Raw genomic sequence first — 10466 nt, forward strand, 5'->3', positions numbered from 1 at the left:
TCATCAACATGAAGTTCTGAACGAGCACATATATCGACTAAATCCAGTCTTGACTTCAAATTATCCTTTGTTTTACCTTGAACATTAAGGATCGTGTTCATGAGATTGTCAAAAAAGTTCTTCTCAATATGCATGACATCTAAATTATGCTTTAGCAGATGATCCTCCCAGTATGGCAGATCCCAGAAAATATTTTTTTTGTGCCAGTTATGTAGTTCTCCAACAGCATCTACCGGAAAACGCTCATGTCCACCGACGTCTGGCGTCCTTTCTGCACCAAAATCTCTTAGTTGTATCTTCAAATCTTTCCCACAAATTTCCGGAGGTGGACTGTCAAACACCCTCTTGTTCTTCGTAAACAAATTCCTACTCCTACGATATGGATGATCAGGTGGTAGGAATCTCCTGTGACAGTCAAACCAACACGTTTTCCTTCCGTGTTTTAGTTGGAAAGCATCAGTGTTATCTTGACAATATGGACATGATAGCCTTCCATGCGTTGTCCATCCAGACAACATACCATATGCTAGAAAATCACTTATTGTCCACATTAGTACTGCCCGCATTTGAAAGTTTTCTTTACACGAAAACGATTGGCACAGGGGTTTATAGATCTTCTCAGGCAAAGGAGTCACTTATCCGGAGCCCAGTACTGAGATATGCCACACGCCTCATTGGCTCATTACTATACGAGACAACCACAGCCGCATCAGTCACGCAATGGGAGTTGTGCCTCCTGTACCAAGCTGTGAGGCATTTGCTACCGGCATTTGGAAACTCTACATTCCCACCTGCTACTGCCTTCAACATGGGAGCGGTGCTGGCCGCAAACTTAGCAGGATACAAGGGGAAAGTAACCAAATCCAAGAACAGTGCATGTGGATTTGGTGCAGTAATTACTCGGATCCTTACACATGTGGGTGTAGACTGCGAGAACCATCAGGTAGCACTGGACAGATCGAACAACATTGCTTGGAACTACCTGGATGTCATTTCTCTAGTAAGTAAGGAGTTCATAGCTGGTCCCCACTCGAGGATCGATCGGGATGGTCCTTACGTCTACGTATTCCAGGACCGAGCGAAGAAAACACTCTACTTCCACCTGCCTCAGATCGGCCTGACTGCTCTACTTTCAGAGGCTGCAGTTGAGTTCCTACCCCCTGCTACCGCACTAGTAGACAAGCCATCCTTCTTCACGCCAAAATATCAGACCAAAGGCAAGGCCGTGGATGATGAAGAAGGAGAAGATGAGGCTGCACAAGCCATTCCAGATGATTCACAACCCCATCAGCTACTCCCATCAGACTCCAGCCAGTACAAGCTGCAAGAGCTTCCACCGAACGCCACTTCCCGCCAGCAACAACATTGGAGAGATCAGAGCATAAAGAAAAACAACGACATGCTACACAAGATCTGGGCTGCCATTTCACGTATCAGGCCGTGTCGTTGCCAAAAGGATGATGTAGTTCATCGGGACAACTCTCCATCCAGCTCTGATTCGGGTTCGAGTGGTACACACAGGGTAAGAAAGAGGTCCAAGAGACCCAAAGATGCAGGAACATCTGGAGCAGGAGACGAGGAGTAGGAGCTATCACCGGCCAGTATTGCCATTTGATTTCCGACCGCGCTATTTTATTTTCTTTTCTATTCTAACGTTTTATGGTCTTATTTAGGAATCTGCCATAACTTTTTCGGTTAATTTTGAACTTGATTTTTTTTTATTTTTTTTCTTAATTATGAGTTCGTATTTCTTTTACATGGTTTCTTCGTTTTATTTGGTTGTGTTTTGAGTAGTTTTTAATTCGTATTCAGCTTTGCCTTGCTAGATAAACCAAATAACTAATATCCGAGGAAAGAGGTTATATCAAGTGTTCCTCGGAATTTTCTCGGTATTTCTTAAAAAAAAAAAAAAAATCAATGGTAGTCTGTTTCCGAGTCATCATCACCAGATGAATCTGAATCTGGATCTTGGTGAAACTCTCCAATCACTGGTTCATCCTCTACGTGAACGACGGCTTCCTCTCCGAAGTCGGTTAAATCGACTACAAGGCCAACTCCAGCTAAATCTTCTGCTGCACTTAAGTTGTCGGATGTGCTTGGTTGTAGTGGGTCTTCCAGCTCAGAACTTCCCTGAACTCGGCCTCTTGGGTTGAGTCTTGTAACAGTAACCCATGGATCATCTCTGTTCCTTACCCGGGGGTACTTGATATAACAAACTTGTAACATTTAGAAAAATTATAAATTAATACACATGATGATGAATCATTCTGAATAATTAACATTTAATTACCTGATCGGCCTGAGAAGCAAGAATGAAAGGATCATAATATTGCTGCTTTCGCCTCGAATTTACTGATCTAACACCAAATGCATCTGTTCTCACACCTCGATCTGGAGTGTTGTCGTGCCAATCACAATAGAAAACAGTACAGCGCAATCCAACCATGCCCAAATACTTGATTCCAAAATCTCATGTATGTGTCCGTAGTATTCATCATCTCCTGATGCAGAACAAACGCCAGCATCATAAGTCGTACTTGAACGTCTCCTATTCTGAGTTGTGAATGCATATCCTCGAGTACAAAATCTCGGATATGACTTCACAACAAAGTTTGGTCCAACGACTATCTCACGTATCCAATCGTCAAAAGTTTCACCTCTGGCCAAACCAGCAGACACCTATTAATAGCACATATATATATGTTATATCAATAAATGTGAATTAGTATAAATATGTGATAAAATTTATTTTAATTTGTTTAAAGCACTCACATAAGTAAACATCCATCCAGTAAATTCTCTCTGCTTCATTTCTTCTAGTTCGTCCTCTGTGGCGTATCTATACTCGAACCGCTTTTCTGCCATGAAAATCCTGTATATGATGACAATAATGTAATTAATTAAGATTTAAATTTCAACTTGTTAAAATAAAAATTTGTAAGCTCATTTATTTACCTCTCATATTGAAGAACGTCTTCGCAGTTGGTGAGCAAATATGTTTGCAAATGACTGCGCTCCTGCTCAGTAAGTCGACGGTCCTTTGGTTTTCCGCTAAGTCGTCCAACGTCTGTGAAAATGTCTGGAACCGTAACATGATGTGTTGCCCGTTCGCCTCTATCATCATGCCGAGCAGGTCTTCTGTTTTTGGTCTGAACTTCTGCTGGAAAGTAGTACTCGGCAAAGTTTGAAGTTTCTTCATTGATCATCTGTGCGACTATAGAACCTTCCACCCTACTTAAATTTTTCACCATCTTCTTCAAATGGAACATATACCGCTCATACAGATACATCCATCTATACTGCACAGGACCACCAAGTTCCAATTCTCTTGCCAGTTGAATAACAAGATGCTCCATAACATCCAAAAATGAGGGAGGAAATATCTTCTCAAGGTTGCACTGAATCACGGCTATGTTAGTCTTCAAATTTTCAATACCTTCAAGAGTCACTGATCTCGTGCATAAATCGCGGAAGAAACCACTTATCCCTGCAATTGCTTCATGAACATTTCGTGCTAATAGTTCCTTGAAGGCGAACGGAAGGAGGCGCTGCGTCATTATATGGAAATCGTGGCTTTTCAAGCCAGTAAACTTTACTTCCTTTCTGTCGATACAGTTACGCAAATTTGATGCGTAACCGCCTGGAATTCCACATCGTTTGAAATACAATCAAAGAATGCATCTTTTCCCTCTGCATCATGTCGGTATATGGGAAAAGGAGCCCTACTATTCTCATCAACATGAAGTTCTGAACGAGCACATATATCGACTAAATCCAGTCTTGACTTCAAATTATCCTTTGTTTTACCTTGAACATTAAGGATCGTGTTCATGAGATTGTCAAAAAAGTTCTTCTCAATATGCATGACATCTAAATTATGCCTTAGCAGATGATCCTCCCAGTATGGCAGATCCCAGAAAATACTTTTTTGTGCCAGTTATGTAGTTCTCCAACAACATCTACCGGAAAACGCTCATGTCCACCGACGTCTGGCGTCCTTTCTGCACCAAAATCTCTTAGTTTTATCTTCAAATCTTTCCCACAAATTTCCGGAGGTGGACTGTCAAACACCCTCTTGTTCTTCGTAAACAAATTCCTACTCCTACGATATGGATGATCAGGTGGTAGGAATCTCCTGTGACAGTCAAACCAACACGTTTTCCTTCCGTGTTTTAGTTGGAAAGCATCAGTGTTATCTTGACAATATGGACATGATAGCCTTCCATGCGTTGTCCATCCAGACAACATACCATATGCTAGAAAATCACTTATTGTCCACATTAGTACTGCCCGCATTTGAAAGTTTTCTTTACACGAAACATCGTATGTTTCAGCACCTTGAGCCCATAGTTGTTGCAACTCATATATTAGTGGCTGAAGAAACACATCAAGTGATCTCTTAGGATGCTCTGGTCCGGGAACAAGAATCGAGAGAAACAAAAACTCTCGTCGCAAGCTCAAGTTTGGGGGTAGGTTGTATGGTGTAAGAATGACGGGCCATAGAGAATACTGTCTTCCACTCTTGCCAAACGGACTGAAACCATCAGTACATAATCTAAGGTAGACATTTCTTCTCTCATACGCAAAGTCGGGATACTTTGATTGGAAATGCTTCCACGCTTTTGCATCTGAAGGATGTCTGATCTCACCATCTGTTGAGTGCTCCGCATGCCATCTCATTGGTTGCGCTGTGCGTTCAGACAGACACAACCTTTGCAACCTTTCCGTCAAAAGTAAATACCACATCCTTTTATATGGCATTGGAACTCTTCCACTCGTATCTTTATAACGAGGCTTTCCACAAAATTTGCATGTAACCCGCTGTTCATCCGCCCTCCAATAAATCATGCAGTTGTCGCTGCATACATCTATTACCTGATACGATAAACCAAGATCAGCTACGAGTTTCTGAACCTCGTAGTATGAACCAGGAGCTACATTATCCTCGGGTAGAATACCATTTACAAAATCAGCAATCGCATTCACACAGTCTTCAGCCAAATTATAATCTGTTTTAATGCCCATCAATCTTGTAGCAGATGATAAAGCTGAATGACCATCTCTGCAACCTTCGTACAATGGTTGCTTTTCAGCATCCAACATATCATAAAATCTCCTAGCTTGTGCATTGGGTAAATCTTTCCCTCTAAAATGATCATTTACCATCTGCTCAGTACCTACACCATAATCTACATCCGTTCTAATTGGTTTTTCTAATCTAACCGTTGGCTGAGGTTCGCTAGTACTACCATGTTCATAATCAGTGATGATACCAAATTTTGTAACTTCGTGTAAACCCACTCAAATATAGATGAGTCCAAACATCCCACTCTTTAATAACCTTTCTATTTTTACAATTAGAGCAAGGACATCTTAACATACCTGTTTTTGCTTCCGGTTGTCGGTGAACTAACCCCATGAATTCGGTTATACCTCGTTGGTATTCTTCCGTAAGCAATCTCGTGTTCGGATCCAAATGAGGTCGATCGATCCAAGAACGAAAATAATTTGAAGAAGACATATTTTTTATGAATCAAATTCGTGTGTAAATAGAGTAAGAGGGAGGATGAAAATATGGAGTGAATGAAGAGGAAGAGGAGTGCTTGTATTTATAGTTTAAATCCTGCCGACAGACCGAGGAAATTCCGACGGAATTCCGACGGAAAAGGCTAGTTCGTCGGAATTTCCTCGGAATTTTGTAAAATCCCCTAACGGCTCTCCAACGGCTATAATATTTCCTCGGAATTCATTGGTTTTTTCCGAGGAACACATTTTTCCTCGGAATTTCCTCGGAATATTCTGACGGATTGATATTTCCTCGGAATTCCGTCGGTATATTCCGAGGAAATTCCGAGGAAACCCAATTTTGTGTTTCCTCGGAATTTCCTCGGAAATTCCTCGGGATATTCCGAGGATTTCATTTTCCATCGGAATGTCCGTCAGAATACCGCTGTTTTCTTGTAGTGAATTCATTACGGGTTTTGTGAAAATTAATAAATATGACAAATAAGAAAATAAGAATTTTAATATAACATATAGATTTAAATATTATTAAATCAAAATTCGTTTTTAATTATATATAAAATTCATTACGGATATTTTTTAAAATTAATAAATTAGTGATTCAAGTAAAAAAAATATTAATAAATCAATGACTAAGCTAAAACCTAATAAAAACATGACAAATAAGCAAAATTGACTAAAATCATGGAAAGCATGACAAATAAGCAAAATCAAAATAATTATATATCTAATTACATATTTTATAGTTATATTATTTAAATTAATAAATTATGGACTCAGCTAAAAACTATTAATAAATTAATGACTCAACTTAAACCTAATTAAAACATGACAAATAAACAAAATTACCTAAAATCATGGAAATCATAACAAATAAGGTAAATCACTTCATAAATAATAGTATAGATTATAATATAGTTTAAGTGTAATTATATATTGTATTGTTTTAAAAAACAATTACCTAGGTTCAAGTTGGGTCCAAAGTTGTGCTTCTATTTTAATAGTATTGATATGAATTTCTAATTTTTTTCTTTTTATTTTGTGTTATTATAAAATATTTTTAAAATTTTCTAGTCCATATAAATGTGTATTACTTAAGATTGCAAAACTTTAAATTTTGAATATGAATTTCTAATTGTTCTTTTTTCTTTGTTGTTGAATTTGCATACTTTTATTTGGTGTGGTGTACAACTGTTTTTTGTATTCGATTTTCCTTTGATGTTTATTGTAGCGATGGACATAGATACGTTAAAAGAATTCACAGTAATGTACTTCTATCTCGGTTTTTGTTTCACTTATTTGTGTTTCTGACATCATTTGTACTTGTAATGGTAGCTAATCATTATGATTATTTGGCTCTCGTAATGTATGTGGTCCGATGGAGAACCCATTTCGAAGTTGGATGCATAATCGTAATTCGAATGGAATGGTCAGTAAGAATATTTAATTTTGAAGGTGGAGTTTAGGTTGACAGTAATTCCAATTATATTTTGCATTTTGAACTAAATTTTTTAATCTAACCAATTTCGACTACCATTGAAGTGATGTAGGGCTTTGTCTTGTTAATCATCACACAACCAATTATGCTAATATGAAGAAGGAATTGTGATATTAATTTAAGCATCTCTATTTACAAATACGAAGCGAAAAGTTGTTGGGGCAATTGTTCAAAAAAAAAAAAAGTTGTTGGGGCAAAAACCAAAGGGAAAGCCTTTTTTAGCAACACCAAAAGGAAATCCTACGAAAGCGTTTTTTAAAAAACAAAGAGAAATCTTAGAAAATAACAAACAGCTTAGATAGAGATTGATTATGGTGCTATCAAGCAGCACGGATTGGATTGTTGGATTGTGGCTGGTTCAGTTACGTCTTGTGCGCTTAGCTTTCTCATGCACGTCACTCTCCTAGATAGATTCACTTGGCACAGCTGAAGACCCTGAGCTGCAGGTTCCATCTATGGCAGAATTGAATTACTCTAGGAGAATGTGATGTTTCATCGATTGCGTTAGGTTAGTTTTCTGTTACTACAAATGGTGGCAGAACTACAGGACAAACAACCTTTGTCACAGCTATGGTCTGTATCTTAATTGTAAAGTTGTAGCTGGAGACTTCCACCAGACATTGTTGAGTTGGCATCTCTTGGTTAGCACCCATGTCTCCATATCAAACATGATTAAGTCAGTTTAGATTGTCTGGGAGGTGAAATATAAGATGAGTATGAGTAACCTCAAAGTAGTTGTCAATAAGCTCCGATGCATGCCTCCGTGTTAGCTCAGTACCAGTATCGCCAAGGTGCACAAAAGTTGCATTCTCGCCATTGTCGTAGACAGATATCTCAGCATGGTAACTGTTACAAAGATAAAGCACACGTGAACAACATGCTAAGCGAAAGTGTAAGGTGAGAGTTTTGTAATGTATATTTCAACTCCATAAAAACTATCAAATCACCATCTATTCCAATAAAATCAAAACACGACAACAAAGGACTTCAACTGTGTTTGATAAATACTAACGGAATCAAAACTGAGAGCTTTATGTTAACCTTATCTATATAAGTATATATGCTTTGGACGTAGTTAAACAAAATTGGACAATTGAAAAGACTTCAGACTGTGGTTGATAAATAGAATGCAAATTAATCAAGATGTTCTAGAACTGGTTCATGATTGATTAATCAAGATGTACTTGACTAAAACACATGGAAACGTCTTACCTCCAATAAGTTTAGTGTTAACTGATGTTACTAATACAACAGCGGGAGTGGGAGTGGCGAGAGGGTTGTTGAACTTGTTGTAGAACTCATCAGTAGCCTGGTCCCAAAGGTAGACGTTAATCAGAGGTCCCCTGAAATTATGCCAATTATAATTGTGAGACAGTTAATGACATATACATGTTATGGCTGGTGCTAATATGTAATCGTATATGTCAACTCCTTTGGCTGTAGGTGGGAGTGCTGCCTCTGTCCAAGACCCAGCGTTTGCTGAGAGACGGTCCATTGATGACCTTCATGCGGCGATGATATCTGCAACACATGTTAAAGAAATTAGTTGTATGCTAACACAGGAAAGCCAGCTCACCATGCAAATCACCTCTCAAAATCTTGGAATGAGAGGAACCTGAACATGTCTCTCTCAATCACAACCGGGTTGTATTGAATCTCCGAGAGGACAATATTGTGAGTGAAACAGATGGTCAGCTTGTGATCAGCAACACAATAGATGTCTTTTCTTTTTGTTGCGAAGAATCCCTGAATTAGTGTAGCATGTGTTCAATTTTATTAGTGAGATGAACTGGAACTGAATAAGAGAATAAATCGTTGTAGATACATGTTCATCAATCATAAGCAGCTCCAACCAATTAATAGACTTAATACACTATGGAACAACACCATATTAATTACCTTGTCTGCTTTGACATTGGCGGCTTCAATACTACCAAAGGTGCTACCTGGATCAGCTATTACAGCTAGCCAGTAGACCTCACCAGGATTTGTGTGCTTCATGACTGCACATCTCGGGTTTTCAGAATCGGATACACAGTTCCACGCAGAGTCAACATCAAGATAATTGTTGTATGACATTTCCTGCCCAAGTAGCCCTTGAATGATCATCCACTATGGTTCAAAAATATCGAAAACCTTCTGTTCTGTGGTTTCAACTGGAAAAGGGCCCAAAATGTCAATGTGAATCAGATCAAAAGGTTCATCACAAATGTTATTATGAGATTGAAAAGGTAAGTGTTTTTGTTTAGCCAAATAACAGATTTTACAAATGGTCTGAGATTAGTACTAGAATTTAATTTATTAGTACTGAGTAGCTATGACTTAGTAGTATATTTTTCTTTGAAGTAAACAATATGCATTCCATGTAAGAAGGGTTTTTTGAATAAATTTAACATTCATTCAAAAAAAAAAAACCATATGTTAAGAACTAAACCATTCCATGTAAACAGTATGCATTCCATGTAAACAGTATGCATCTCATTTCCGATCTTGTTTCTTTTTTCCTATACAAAGATATTTTAAGCTTTTCTTTTTCTTCTTTTGTTTTGTCTGATTGAAGATAGACAAAATAAGGATAATGATGGTTGTGAGATTTATTAAAGATATTGATAGTTTTGATTGCTTGATCATATGTTAAGAACTAGACAACAGACGGATTAATTTCTGTCCGCACCTACACAACATAATTAACGGCACATAAAACTATAAAGGTTTATGCTTGGTTAACACACTTTAGACTATATTTATCCCTAAGAAACTTAGATTTTTTTTTATCTAAAAAATAATAATTAAAAAACAAACTTATTGTGGGCCGCCACGAGTCAGTGGGGCCCGCGAACAGTGTAAGAAACTCACTAAAATCGGTTCTTAATTAGTAGTTTTTGTAGCCGATCCTTAAGTGTTTTGTGGGGACCCACGCACTAAGAACCTCATTAAAGACCCCGGATAAACATGCTCTTAAAGTCTACCGAGAAAATCAGAACAGTAAAATACTAACGATGAAATAACCAAGATGGGCACTGATAGTAACATGAAGATAGTGAGGATACAGAACTTGTTCAAAATTAACTTGGAATATGTAAAAACCTTGGGTTTGAAGGTAGGGCTTTGTTTCACCGTCTACTGAATTGATATTTGTTTTGCTTTCTGTTAAGAGTTCTCTTCTGTTAATGACACGTTTAATCCATTTCATATAATTAGTTAGTCAGTATGGGCCAAAGTCGGTCGTAATAAACCCATCTTATGTTTTCCTACGAACCCTTAGGGGCAATTCCATACATTTTTCTATTGCCGTCACCCTCGTAATGTCCACTCGAAGATGCGTTGGTGTTTCTCCCGGTGACTACAGATTCAACACTTTCTTCGACTAGCTGAGATAATATACTACTCGAGTCTCCATCTATGGGATTTGCAGAATTCGTCACTTTTTCTATAATTAAATTGC

The sequence above is a fragment of the Brassica napus genome, chromosome C9, assembly GCF_020379485.1.
Source record: "Brassica napus cultivar Da-Ae chromosome C9, Da-Ae, whole genome shotgun sequence".
In the NCBI taxonomy this organism is placed as follows: Eukaryota; Viridiplantae; Streptophyta; class Magnoliopsida; order Brassicales; family Brassicaceae; genus Brassica; species Brassica napus.